The following is a 14066-nucleotide window of genomic DNA, read 5'->3' as shown; positions in this document are numbered from 1 at the left end:
CTAATCCCGGGCATTGATGAGCGTGCTCCATGCGAGAGGTATCCCCACGTGTATGGGCGCAGATGACCCCACCCACATTATTTGTCTGCAGGAAGATCTGAGCTGTCACAGGATTGTGGCCAGCAATCGAACCATCGAGACTTTTGGAACAAATCGGAAGAATGGGAAATTTATTGCCATGGTAGAGATAATACCATGCATGGGGCTTGTTTTTGACCCCTTGGTTTTTATGACAACGTTGATTGTAATTTAACCCCTTTTGATCAGGAGACACAGTCAATTATGCTGTTTTTTTTTTAAATATATATTTTTTTGGTATCACAGCAGCTCCCCTATATAATTTATTTTTCCTGTGTATTGTATTGAGAGCTAGCCAACGTTGCGGTATTTACTATTTAGTCATCTTCATAGTATCAATTTTCTCTAACCAAATACTTCGTAGTGTGCAGAAATAAATTTGGGTGGACTGACCTTCTTTCTCTGCGTATTCTATAGACATTTGGCCAATAAGACCAGTTTCTGTTGATATAAAGTCTGCGAGTTGTTTATATTGCTTTACAGCTGAATCCTGCCGGGACCTCTTGGCTTATCTCTTCTGGCTCTTCGGCATCGGAAGAACACGGCTTATAATTAGAAAAGACGAGTTGAGGGAAGACATCCTCTGCTCACGCAGTGCAATTCTCTCTCTTCTAGTTTTGTGTGAGCATTACCTGGATTGTCCTCAACCCCCACCCCCCCTACCATCAGGTGCTCTCTGATATCATCAAGTAAAATGCAGGCCAAGCAGTCATCCATTGTAAGTATAGCGATGGCCTGCCCGACGCCCACACCCCCAAAGCGTGGAGAGTACCGGCTGCCAGAGGAGCGAGGGATAAGGTAAATAAAACTGGTACAAGGGTAGATTTAGAAATTTCTCCAGAGTTCAGATTTAATTTAACTTGGCTTAGCAGCCACCCATTATAAAAATATTAGCCCTTCATAGATTTAAACCCAATCACTAGAACCTGATAAGTCATTTCAAACAACCAGCTTCTGTTAAACAGTCCTGCTGGAAAACCAGCATTCAATTAGCACATGCAGCCAATGGCTACACCACTGATCTGTGTATTTTGGCAGGGGTGGGGGCTGCTGTCAGAATGCAATAGCACAGCAGGGGAGATGAGGATGTGGATGCAGGGATCCGTGCATTTTCATTTGTTCAATACACTGGTTGAACAAAAAAAAAACCTCTGCGTGTATACCCAACTTTAAAGTGAAAGGAAGGATGGAGTTCTAGTGTAACTAAAAAGAAAATTTTTCTTTTTTGTTTAGGACAGAGTGGAGAGGGATTAGAACACCTGTCAGGTTTTTTTGCTGTCTATGCCTCTGTTAGAGAGATTCATCCTCTCTATTTGTCCTATTTACCACTAAAGCTGTCAGTGAAAAAAGTGAAAAAGTGTTACCAAAGCAGAAATCGAGGTTAAATCTTCCAATGAGGACACTAGTTCTGGTGACAGCCAGGGATTGCCTCACTTTGGAAGGATTTCCTCTCCCTTTCTCTTATGGCTATGGGACAGAATATGAAGGAAGAGCTCTCCAATAGGGACGATAGCTCTGTTGACAACCAGGGATTTACTCACTTTGAAAGTATTTCCTCTTGATTCCTGGTGTGACTATGGGACAGAAAGTAAAGCAAGAGCTCCCCAATGAGGAAACTAGTTTGGTTGACAACCAGGGATTTCCTCACTTTGGAAAGATTTCTTCTCCCTTCCTGTTGTGGCTATGGGACAGAAACTAAAGGAAGAGCTCCCCAATGGGGACATTAGCTCTGTCGACAGCCAGGGATTTCTTCACTTTGGAAGGATTTCCTCTTCCTTTCTGTTTTGGCTATGGGACACAAAATAAAGGAAGAGCTCCCCAATGGGGACACTAGCTCTGTCGACAGCCAGGGATTTCTTCACTTTGGAAGGATTGCCTCTTCCTTCCTGTTGTGGCTATGGGACAGAAACTAAAGGAAGAGCTCCCCAATGGGGACATTAGCTCTGTTGACAGCCAGGGATTTCTTCACTTTGGAAGGATTTCCTCTTCCTTTCTGTTTTGGCTATGGGACAGAAAGTAAAGGATGGGCGGCACAGTGGTGTAATGGTTAGCACTCTCACCTAGCAGTAAGAAGTGTCGCTGGTTTGAATCTCAACCACAACACTACCTGCCTGGAGTTTGGATGTTCTCCCTGTGCCTGCGTGTGTTTCTTCCGGGTACTCCGGCTTCCTCCCACACTCCAAAGACATGCAGGTAGGTTTATTGGCTTCTGTCCAAAATTGGCCCTAGTATATAAATGGAAACCTTGGATTGAGGGTAGGGACCGATGTGAGTGTGCAATGTACAGTGATGGGGACAATTGTTGACACTCAGGTTGAACTGGATGGACTGGTGTCTTTATTCAACCTTACTAACTATGTAACTCCCCTATGGGGACACTAGCTATATTGACAATCAGGGATTTCCTAACTTTGTAGAGATTTCCCCTCCCTTCCTGTTGTGGCTATGGGACAGAAAGTGAAGGGAAACCTCCCCAAAAGGAAAAAGATGGAAGAAAAAAAAAAAAAACGACATGGGATATAATCTTCCTCACTCTATCCAAAGTGAAAAATTTGCGTATAGTTCTACTTTCAGCTTTTAGGAATCACGACCACCAGGACTATGGATCATAAAAATATCAGCAAGATCTGCAAGCATATATTCTGGCACATTCGAACTGGTCTAATGCTTTGTCAGTCATTGCCATCTAAAGTTTTAATGATTCTTGTTTAAGCAGCTTTGCCCATCCACTTTGTAAAGACGGCAATAAAATAATTAGGAATTACTGGTAGATTTTTCAATCTGTTCCCAACTTAAAACATGACATCGGGTGCTCCCACTGCGTCTATCCTCTGGTTCGTCATAGAACCCCAATAGAAGCTCTAATGATAATGCCAGGGATGATCGGAAGGAAAAGCAGCTTGTTTGATTTGTATTCCGCACTGGTCAGCGGTGAGTTCATCTGTCAGGATTTGGAAGGATTTTTCTTGTTAACACAGAGAATCTCTGCAGAGCTGTCACAAGTAACGAGCGTGGGACAACCCGAGCAAAGGAACGATCTCGCTGCGCCAGCTGGCTGAGGGCTGAAAGGAGGTTCATATGTATCAGTCACAGACAGAAAGGCAATTAATTAAACAATAATGAACAGTGGTCCTGGAGACATTTGCCTTTGAGATAACAAGTTGGTGAAAGATAGACAATTAAAGTCTGACTGCAGATATGAACTCAGTGAGGGCAGGCCAACCTAAAGGGAACCTGTCAAGAGACAAACAGACATGGGGGGAGCTTGCCTAAATTATAACTAAAAAGCAATACTTTTTTTTTCAGATTTAGATAGAGCAGTGGTGGGTTGGAACACCTGCCAGGTTTTTATTGAGGTCGGTTTGTCTGTTCACTTTCTAGTTTTCCTGACCACCTATGTCCCTAGGAACAAAAGTGAGGGTGTTGCAAACAGAAACATGTGCAGGCGCGTTACCTCTTTCCTTTCTACATTACTGTTGTGGCACTCTGGGGTTCTTTTGCATGGGCTCCCGCAGAGTGTTCATAGGAAACAGGGGGCAGCAATAAAAACTTCACCCCTGGAAGCTATGAGAAAGGTCCAAACGGGCCCAACCAGAAATCAGGTCCACCATTCTAACCACTGAGCCTGCAGAATATGTCTGGCTCTGTCCCCAGATGCAAGTCCATGCCCAAGAGTAATTCCCCATCACACAGAAGAATAAGAGGTTCACACGGTATCTTCATAATGCTGCCAATTTTAAGTATACATTGACACCAGTTTAAAAATTTTAATTATATTGAAGTATGTATTCTTGATTTAGGAAAGCCCTTTCGGCTTCTTCCAAATCTCCAAATTTCTTATTTTTGCTATTGTGATCTTCCTTTAATAGGGCGGCTATGGCTATGTTTGTCCTCCATGTTCCCATGGTAAGTGAGGGGGGAAAATGAGAGGTTCAAGAGGCTGAAAAAAACAGTATCAAACAAAGAGTGAGGTCTCCAGAACCGGACACGGTATTCTTCTGCAGCTAGATACATTATATGGCCAAAAGTTGGTAGACACTTTACAATCACACCTACATGAGCTTGTTGGACATCTCATTCTGGAACCATGGCCAATAACGAATGCAATTGCCTTCTTTTGCACCTCTAACAGCCTCCAGTCTTCTGGGAAAGTATTCCACATGATTTTGGAGCATGTCTGTGGGAATTGGTACCCCTTTGGCCAAAAGAGCATTGTTGAGGTCAGGTATTGATGTTGGATTAGAAATGGTCCACAGTTGGTATTCCAATTCATTCCTAAGATGTTCAGTAGAGTTGAGGTCAGGGGTCTGTGCAGGTCACTTGAGTTCCTTCACACTAAGCTCATCAAACCATGTCTTTATGAAGCTGGCTGGTGTAAAACCCTCCTAGCTAGTACAGGTTGCTAGGTAAATATAGTTTCGTTCCTCTGTAATCAGTGGAGCAGAGGTTCATTGTTCTAGCCTGCTCAGAGTAATGTCCCGTACACACAGAGGATGAGGATGTGTCAAGGAAGTGGTTGGAGATCTCATAAATGGTCCGAAGCCCCAGAGCAGAGGGTTCTTGGGTTGGACCTGGCAGAGAAGTCCCCTGTCTGCGAGGCTCTGCTCCTCTGGGAAGTCTGCTGAGATGCTGTTTGGAGATCATCAAGGTCCCAACCATAGTTTAGGCTGGGGGCCTATTCTCTAAAATCTGGGGTTTCTCCTATATGGTCTTGAGAACCACTCTGGAGGATACCAGGTGGATGCTGGACAGAAGAGTGTCCAGTTGTTACTGTGAGTTCGCATCTCCCTCACTAAAAAGTGCCCATTGGATGTCATAAGATGACAGATGATGATCTTACAACCCTGTGAGTACTGACCTAAGTCCTGTGCCTCGGAGACTGTATGCAGCTACTAGTTCTACACAGAGGCAAATCTAAAGCATTTCTCCTAGCAAGTAATGACTTTGTGGAGGTTCCCTGCCAGTATAGTGAGAAGAGTCCACAATTACTTCAGTTTCTTTGGGGTATTCCATGCCTCCTCCATAACTAACCAAGTCTTACTCAGTAATAACAATACAAAAAATACCCCTAGACTGTGAAAATACTGTGTGCCTGGCTAAGTGAGCACTAAGTGGGGATATGGGACCATTCAGCCGGCAGCTTTCTTGGCTATGCTACACTTGGGGCACAGTCATGCTGGAACAGAGAAAGTCCTTCTCAAAACTGTCCCCAGAAGGTTGGAAGTGTACAATCGTCCAATCTGTCTTTCTATTGCTGCAGCAATAATAGTACCCTCCACTGGAAAACTTAGAACTTAATCATTTTGGCCATATAGGTAGGTGTAACGGTCAGTTGTCCACAAATGTTTGGCCCTGACATTTTCCGCATTTTGTTATGTTATAACCAAAAATGTAAATTTATTTTATTCAGATTTTATGTGACGGACCAACACAAAGTGGCACATAATTGTGTAGTGGCAGGGAAATGATAAATGGTTTTCAAAATGTTTTACAAATAAATATCTGAAAAGTGTGACGTGCATGTGTATTCAGCCCCCTTTACTGTGATACCAGTAACTAAAATCTAGTGGAACCAATTGCATTCAGAAGTCACCTAATTAGTAAACAGAGTCTACCTGTGTGTAATTTAATCTCAGTATAAATACAGCTGTTCTGTGAAGCCCTCAGAGGTTTGTTAGAGAACCTTACTGAACAAACAGCATCGTGAAGGCCAAGGGGCACAACAGACAGGTCAGGGATAAAGTTGTGGAGAAGTTTAAAGCAGGGTTAGGTTCTAAAAAAAAATATCCCAAGCTTTGAACATCTCACAGAGCACTGTTCAATCCATTATCCGAAAATAGAAAGAGTATGGCACAACTGCAAACTTACCAAGACATGGCCGTCCACAATAAACTGACAGGCGGGGCAAGGAAAGCATTATTGAGAGAGGCAGCCAAGAGGCTCTGGAAGAGCTGCAGAGATCCACAGCTCAGGTGGCAGAGCTTATCCACAGGACAACTTTTAGTTGTGCACTCCACAAATCTGGCCATTATAGAAGAGTGGCAGGAAGAAAGCCATTGTTGAAAGAAAGCCATAAGAAGTTCCGTTTGTGATTTGCGAGAAGACATGTGGGGGACACAGCAAACATGTAGAAGAAGGCATTGTGGTCAGATGAGACCAACATTTAACTTTTTGGCCTAAAAAGAAAACGCTAAGTGTGGCGGAAACTAACACTGCACATCACCCTGAACACACCATCCCCACCATGAGACATGGTGGTGGCAGCATCATGTTGTGAGGATGCTTTTTATGAGCAGGGACAGGGAAGCTAGTTAGAGTTGATGGGAAGATGCATGGAGCCAAATACAGGGAAATCTTAAAAGAAAACCTGTGGCAGAGGTTCACCTTCCAGCAGGAAAATTACCCTAAACATACAGCCAGAGCTACAATGGAATGGTTTAGATCAAAGTATATTCATGTTATAATGGCCCAGTCAAAGTCCAGACCTAAAGCCAATTAAGAATCTGTGGTAAGACTTGAAAATTGCTGTTCACTGACACTCTCCATCCAATTTGACAGAGCTTGAGCTATTTTGCATAGAAGAATGGACAAAATTTTCACTCTCTAGATGTGCACAGCTGGTAGAGACATCCCCAAAAAGACTTGAAGCTGTAATTGCAGCAAAAGGTATTTTTACAAAGTATTGACTCAGGGGGCTGAATACAAATGCATGCCACACTTTTCATATATTTATTTGTAAAAAAAAAAAAATCGAAAACCATTTATCATTTTCCTTTAAATTCACAATTATGTGCCACTTTGTGTTGGTCTATCACATTCAATCCCAATAAAATATCTTTAGATTTTTGGTTGTAATATGACAAAATGTGGAAAATTTCAAGGGGTGTGAATACTTTTTCAAGGCACTGTGCACAACTGAATTATTCATGTCAGTCCAGACCTCATGGGCTAGATTTACTAAAACTGGAGCATTCAGAATCTGGTGCAGCTGTGCATGGTAGCCAATGAGTTTCTGACTGCAGCTTGTTCAATTAAGCTTTGACAGTACAACCTGAAAGCTGATTGGTTTCTATGGAGAGCCGCACCAGACTGTGCACGCTCCAGTTTTAGTAAATAACCCCCACGTGCCACTCCACTCCATTTATAGTTACAGCATGTGAAAAATCTCCTATTTGTGATTATATACAGGAAACAAAATACTTTTTTTCCAATAAAATGTGTGCCATTTTCCCAGACCTGTTATGTATGACTCACTGACTAAGTGGATTTATGTTGGGTAAACAGAATGTGTTATTGATATGGATTAGACGCGGGGATTTCCTGTCTACAGCATATCATCGGCGATCGCTTATATCCCAACACTTCTGGGAATCACTTCCTGAAACTCATCACCGTACAAAGCCTTAACAAGAAAAGGCCCTGCTTATTACAAGCAGCCGGTCATCTACCATGAGTAAGACAGCACTTTTTAGATGATATATATATATATATATATATATATATATATATATATATATATATATATATATATATATATATATATATATATATATATATATATATTTTTTTTTTTTTTTTTTTTAATACATTATATATATATATATATATATATATATAAAATTGAATTTTTTAATTTTTTTAATACATTATATATATATATATATAAAACCCTAATAGCCTTTTTACCGCCCCATAGCAGTGGTCATGTAACGATCCGGCCCAAAGTTTTTTTTTTTTTTTTTGTACTATCTGTGTCTGGTGATGCTTAGCACCAGATTATGTATTTTTACTCTTATCAAAAACATAGTAAGTTGTAAGAGAAATAAAGGTACTGAAAACACCCTACAATGCATTTACACACATGGCTAAAAATATTCTAGTGAAAATGATTGTAGGCTTTAAAAGATAAGTATGGGTATTTTCTTTTTTTTTAGATTCATACTTACCTAGGTGGATTCTGCATCTGTCCTCCAGCTCCTCTAACACTGAGAACCGAGTGATCAAACACCCCCAAACGCTCAGTTCTCACAACTGTCAGTCACCACTGTCTGCTCTGCCCCTTCTTAGCTCTCTGGAGCGCTGAGCTGTGGAGGGGCGGGAGCGGCCGGCTCAGGCTCTCAGCAACTTGCTCAGAGGCTGAGCCTAATGACGGCCATGGATCTGGGCACATCTCGACTCTATGGTTGTAATGACACCCGAGCCTGGACTTCTGCCCACTCTCTGCTGAAAACGGGTCACAGGAATGCAGAACGAACTGCAGTCCTGTGATCCACAGGAGAAGTACATCCAAATGAGCTTTGGCCGTTCTTTTCCTTTAAAGGAGTTGTAAAGGCAGAATTTTTTTTTTTATCTTAATGCATTAAGATAAAAAAACTTCTGGGTACAGCGGCCCCCCTTACACTTACCTGAGGTCCCTTTCTGTCCAGTGATGTCCATGAGTGTTTCAGCCATCCAGATTCTCCTTCCTGATTGGCTAAGAAACAGCAGCGGCGACATTGACTTTCAATGCTGACAAAGTCAGCTAACCAATCAGGGGAGAGAGGGGGCAGGGCCGGAGCTCAGTGTCTGAATGGACACAGGGAGCTGTGACTCGGCTTAGGTGACTCCATAGCAAGCTGCTTGCTGTGGGGGCACTGAACAGGAGGGAGGGGCCAGGATCACAGAAGAGGGACCCGAGAAGTGGAGGATCCAGGCTGCTCTGTGCAAATCCACTGCAACAGAGCAGGTAGGTATAACCTGTTTGCTATTTTTATTGGAAAATAACTAGACTTTATGTAGCGGTACCCTCATGAGGGTTGTAGTTCACCTGTCACCCTGCACAGCCAGGCACACAATTTCCAGTCACTCTAATGCCGCGTACACATGTAGCCGACTATCCGGCGGACTTCCCGCCGGACTGTCCGCCGGACTTTCTGAACGGGCTACTTGCCCACACACGGCACTTTTTCAGTGGACTAATACGGCGTACTAAGTCCGCCGGACTATCCGCTGTACTTTTGAAATGAACGGACTTGCCAACACACGCGGAGGAAAGTCCGCTCATTTTGAGCGCGTCTCCAGGTAGCCGGGGCCAGCGAAGGAGGCATCGCTGGCCCCGTCACCTGGTATGAACTTAAAGGGGAATCGGCGTGGGGGTCCCCCCCAGGTCCACATCAGACCCTTATCAGAGCACGCTACCCGGCCGGCCAGGAAAGGGGGGAACGAGCGATCGCCCCCCCCCCCCTCTCCTGAGCCGTACCAGGCCGCGTGCCCTCAACATGGGGGGGTGCCTTGGGGAAGGGGGGGCCACGTGCCACCCCCACCCCAAAGCACCTTGTCCCCATGTTGATGAGGGCAAGGGCCTCTTACCGACAACCCTAGCCGTTGGTTGTCGGGGTCTGCGGGCGGGGGGCTTATCGGAATCCGGGAGCCCCCTTTAATAAGGGGCCCCCGGATATCGGCCCCCCACCCTATGTGAATGAGTATGGGGTACAATGTTCCCCTACCCATTCACCTGTAAAAAAAAAGTAAAAAAAACCACAACACACAAGGGTTAAAATAGTTTATTGCACAGCTCCGGCGGTCTTCTGTCCGTCTTCGGGGGTCTTCTCGCCGGACTCCTCCGCTATCTTCTGCTAGCTCTTTTGCTAGCGGAGGAGCCCGGCTTTCTTCTTCGCCGCCGCCCTCTTCTTCTGACTTGGGGGGTCTTGTCCCCCTCTTCGGTTCTTCTTGCCGGGCCACTGCACCTTCTTCTAGCTCTTTTACAGGCGGTGGCCCGGTCTTCTGTCGCCGCTGTCGCCGCCTTCTGTTCTTCTCTTCTTCTGTTCTTCTCTTCAGATGTGGCCTCGTCGCTCTCTCCGCTCACAATGGCAGGGACGTGGCGCGCGGCGACTTATATAGGGACATCACCGGGTGATATCCCCACCCATTATGATGTCACAGTCCCAGCATCCTCTGGGACTGTGACATCATAATGGGCGGGAACATCACCCGGTGATGTCCCAATATAAGTCGCCGCGCGCCGCGTCCCTGCCATTGTGAGCGGAGCCAGCGACGAGGCAACATCGGAAGAGAAAAAGAGAAGAACAGAAGACGGCGACAGCGGCGACAGAAGACCGGGCCACCGCCTGTAAAAGAGCTAGAAGAAGGCGCGGTGGCCCGGCAAGAAGAACCAAAGAGGGGGACAAGACCGAAGTCGGAAGAAGAGGGCAGCGGCGAAGAAGAAAGCCGGGCTCCTCCGCTAGAAAAAGAGCTAGCAGAAGATAGCGGAGGAGTCCGGCGAGAAGACCCCCGAAGACGGACAGAAGACCCCCGGAGCTGTGCAATAAACTATTTTAACCCTTGTGTGTTGTGTTTATTTTTACTTTTTTTTTACAGGTGAATGGGTAGGGGAACATTGTACCCCATACTCATTCACATAGGGTGGGGGGCCGGTATCTGGGGGCCCCCTTATTAACTTGAGTCTGCCGGACTTTTCCACCGGATTGTTTGATCGTGTGTACGAGGCATTAGACAGAAAACAGTCCATGCACTTTGTTTTGTACTTTTATTGGGGGGAATTAACTTGGATGGGGTAAGGGTATATGCGATGCCCACATGATTGTAGAAAATTAACATGGGCTCAACCAGGGGCAGCCCGTCCAATAAGGGTGCACGTCCATCCCCGCCTCCCCTATCCATGCGTCCGGCCCGTTTCAGGACCCCAGCACATGGATTCCAATGTGGGAGAGAGGAGAGTGATTTTTTTTAGTTTTTTTTTAGAAGTACCGATTAGAGCCAGAGGCTCTAATAGGCTTCAAAATAGCACTGAAGAAGAGCAAGGTTTTCCCCTTGAAACTCATTAGCTTTTCTTAATCAATAAACATTTTAGCCAATCGGCAAGCTCCATGATTGTTTTTCTAGGTGCTCCTGACTCCATACCCGAGAACAAACGTACATACATGATAATCCATCTGATGCCTGTCTGCTGTAGTAAGGACCACGGCTCCCCAAAATTCCCTATCCTCAACTCTCCTCTTCCATTCCTTTCCATACTCTACTACTTTCTAATTCATTTATAAAGTAGACCCACACGTCGTATATAGCTAGCCTTTGCCATCATTTTATACATATCTACAAAAGTACTATTTATTGTATACTAACGTAACTCTAAGTTAGCTTCTTATTTTGGCATGAGTGCAATCTACTTTCTCCACAACAGGCTGCGCTCAACCGCAGCAGCAGTTCAGGTCGCAGAGAGCGCACTCTGAATATTCACTGTTGTAACACCGATCCTCCTCCCGACAATCAGGAAGAGGGTTTTGACACCGGATTGGATGCCTAAGAGGAGTGCGAAAAGATGAAATTAGACTCTGCAGAGTTCAGTGAGGAGAGCCCTGGGAGCTGAAGGGAAGGGAAGGGACATACCCCTCTCCACACAGCACACAGGAACAGAGCTGGGGCTGTCAATCACAGTCTGTGTGCTGGAGCTCCCTACCTTGTCACCTGTTTTCTCTTGGTGTCAGGAAAGCTTGTCAGAAGAGACTCATGCTGATAGCAAAGGAACGAAGCAGCAGACAGAAATGACATTTAGTGCTCTGGATTGAGACAAGTACACACTACAGAGGGATATGCTTTGTTCACATTTCATGTCTGAGGTTTAAAACTCCTTTAATGGGATTTGGAAATATTCATTTGTTCTGATTTTCTATAAGTCCAAAAACAGAAAACTAGACTGCATTCCATTATCACAGTTGTGTTAAAATAATATATATCTAAGGCCATTTTTTTTCAGAAAGTAAAGAATGGTTAAAAACCCTGTGTTCCATTAGGGAGCCCCCCCTTTCTTCAGAGCTAAACATACATAAAACAATATAGAAGACAATTGAAAACATAAATCCATGAAATATAAGTTAATAAATAGAGCTAAATAAAACTGTATACCAGCTACAGATATTTTTTTGAAATTTACTATAGCTATGTATAATCATAAAAATGTTATGGACTATAAATCATCTGATTAATAGTCTTAATATGCATTTTCACACAACACCCAGATCTATGAAATATACAATCAAATAAAATGTTACACAATATAAACATAAAAAATTCATAGGGGTTTATGTTAATAATGCCTTCTTTATTGTATCCTACATGTTTAGCACTGAAGAAGGGCAAGGTTTTCCCCTTGAAACTCATTAGCTTTTCTTAATCAATAAACATTTTAGCCAATCGGCAAGCTCCATGATTGTTTTTCTAGGTGCTCCTGACTCCATACCCGAGAACAAACGTACATACATGATAATCCATCTGATGTCTGTCTGCTGTAGTAAGGACCACGGCTCCCCAAAATTCCCTATCCTCAACTCTCCTCTTCCATTCTTTTCCATACTCTACTACTTTCTAATTCATTTATAAAGTAGACCCACACGTCTTATATAGCTAGCCTTTGCCATCATTTTATACATATCTACAAAAGTACTATTTATTGTATACTAACGTAACTCTAAGTTAGCTTCTTATTTTGGCATGAGTGCAATCTACTTTCTCCACAACAGGCTGCGCTCAACCGCAGCAGCAGTGCAAAGGGAAGAGGATGTTGAGAGGAACGTGGTTCCTCTATGGTTTCCCGGGTCCCGGGTCACTGGGGGGGGCTATCCGATTGGATGCTGCTGCCCCAGGTGACTCTGGTGGTCATCTTGGGACAGGCAGAGTCTATTTAAGACCCTAGCTCCTGGGCTTGGCACGCATTTTGAATGTGGATAGTGTAGGGACAAGTCATCTGTCTAACTGGGACAGAATTAGTGGTAGGAAGAGGTTCCAGACAAGTAGGGAGAGAGCACAGACAAGCTAACCTTTCTGGAAGCCTCCCCATTTGGGCACAGACCAGCCAGGCTGCATACTAGATGCTGTCAGAAGACCTGCTGTACCCTGTTCTCTACAACATTCTGTGAGTGCAACCGGACCGGTTGTCTTCCCACTGGGTAATTGTGCTTTGTGTTTGGAATTTAACCCCCCTGGCGGTATTCCCGAGTCTGGCTTGGGGTGGAGATTTTGTACCAAAAGCGGTAACCCCGAGCCAGACTCGGGATCGCATCACTGAATCCAGGGAGGGTTTACTTACCTTATCCCCTGGATCCAGCGACATCCCCTGGATGTACGAGCAGCTCGTCCCCCACTCGATTCATCACGGGGCCGATCTCCGTTCCCTGCGAGCATTGCGACGCACAGGGACGGAGAACGGCGCCAAATTCAAAAAGTGAAACACACACATTAACAGCAGTATAATGTAATCTTACAGATTACATTGCTGTATGTAATTATTTCACATCCCCTTTGTCCCTAGTGGTCTGTCCAGTGTCCTGCATGCAGTTTTATCTTATAAAAACTGTTCTTTATGCCTGAAAACTGGAGATTGTCCATAGCAACCAAAACTGTCCCTTTACATCAAAAATGATTTTAGACCAGCTAGAAAACAGCGATAATAAATTAGAATCACTCGCAGAATTGAGCGATAGTGATTTGTGGGGAGATCCGTCATCAAATACTGAAAAGTAATGACAGTGACAATTCTGCAACTGAACAAATTTCTGTGTTTTTGATTTGATTACATTATTGAATCATTTTTATTATTGTTATATTATTATTTGGTATAATTATTTATAGTTATTTATTATATTATAATTTATGATTTAATTTTTCAAACGTTATCTTACCCGGGATGTTGGACAGATTTAAGTGAGTTATTCCTAAGAATTACAGGCCTACAATATAAAACACCAAATTTTCATGCAAAATAATTATACCGCTTTCAGCACCTGAAATCTGAAATAATCGTACCACCAGGGAGGTTAATCCCAATACAGTTCTGGTACTGCATCTGGTGTGTTTACTGCCACTGCACCATGCTGCACCTCCCTAAATCTGGATGTACTTTACTTTTGCCAATTTTCCAATAAACACTTAATAAAAAAATAAAAAAATAGGTATATCATTTAAAACATTGATTTAAATTGTCAACACGATGAGCT

At 43.8% G+C, this 14066-nt stretch overlaps 1 protein-coding gene across 16 annotated transcripts in view; it reads right to left on the bottom strand.

The window, feature by feature from the left end:
• OTOF (otoferlin) overlaps window positions 1-14066 on the bottom strand; it is a 529099-nt gene that overhangs the window by 313585 nt on the left and 201448 nt on the right. The window lies entirely within an intron of this gene.

Source organism: Lithobates pipiens, unplaced genomic scaffold, assembly GCF_037356315.1.
Source record: "Lithobates pipiens isolate NorthernLeopardFrog02 unplaced genomic scaffold, aLitPip1_a1.2 Scaffold_18, whole genome shotgun sequence".
Lineage (NCBI taxonomy): Eukaryota > Metazoa > Chordata > Amphibia > Anura > Ranidae > Lithobates > Lithobates pipiens.
Note: the sequence above shows the minus strand (reverse complement) of the source record. Positions and strands in the feature narration are given on the sequence as shown.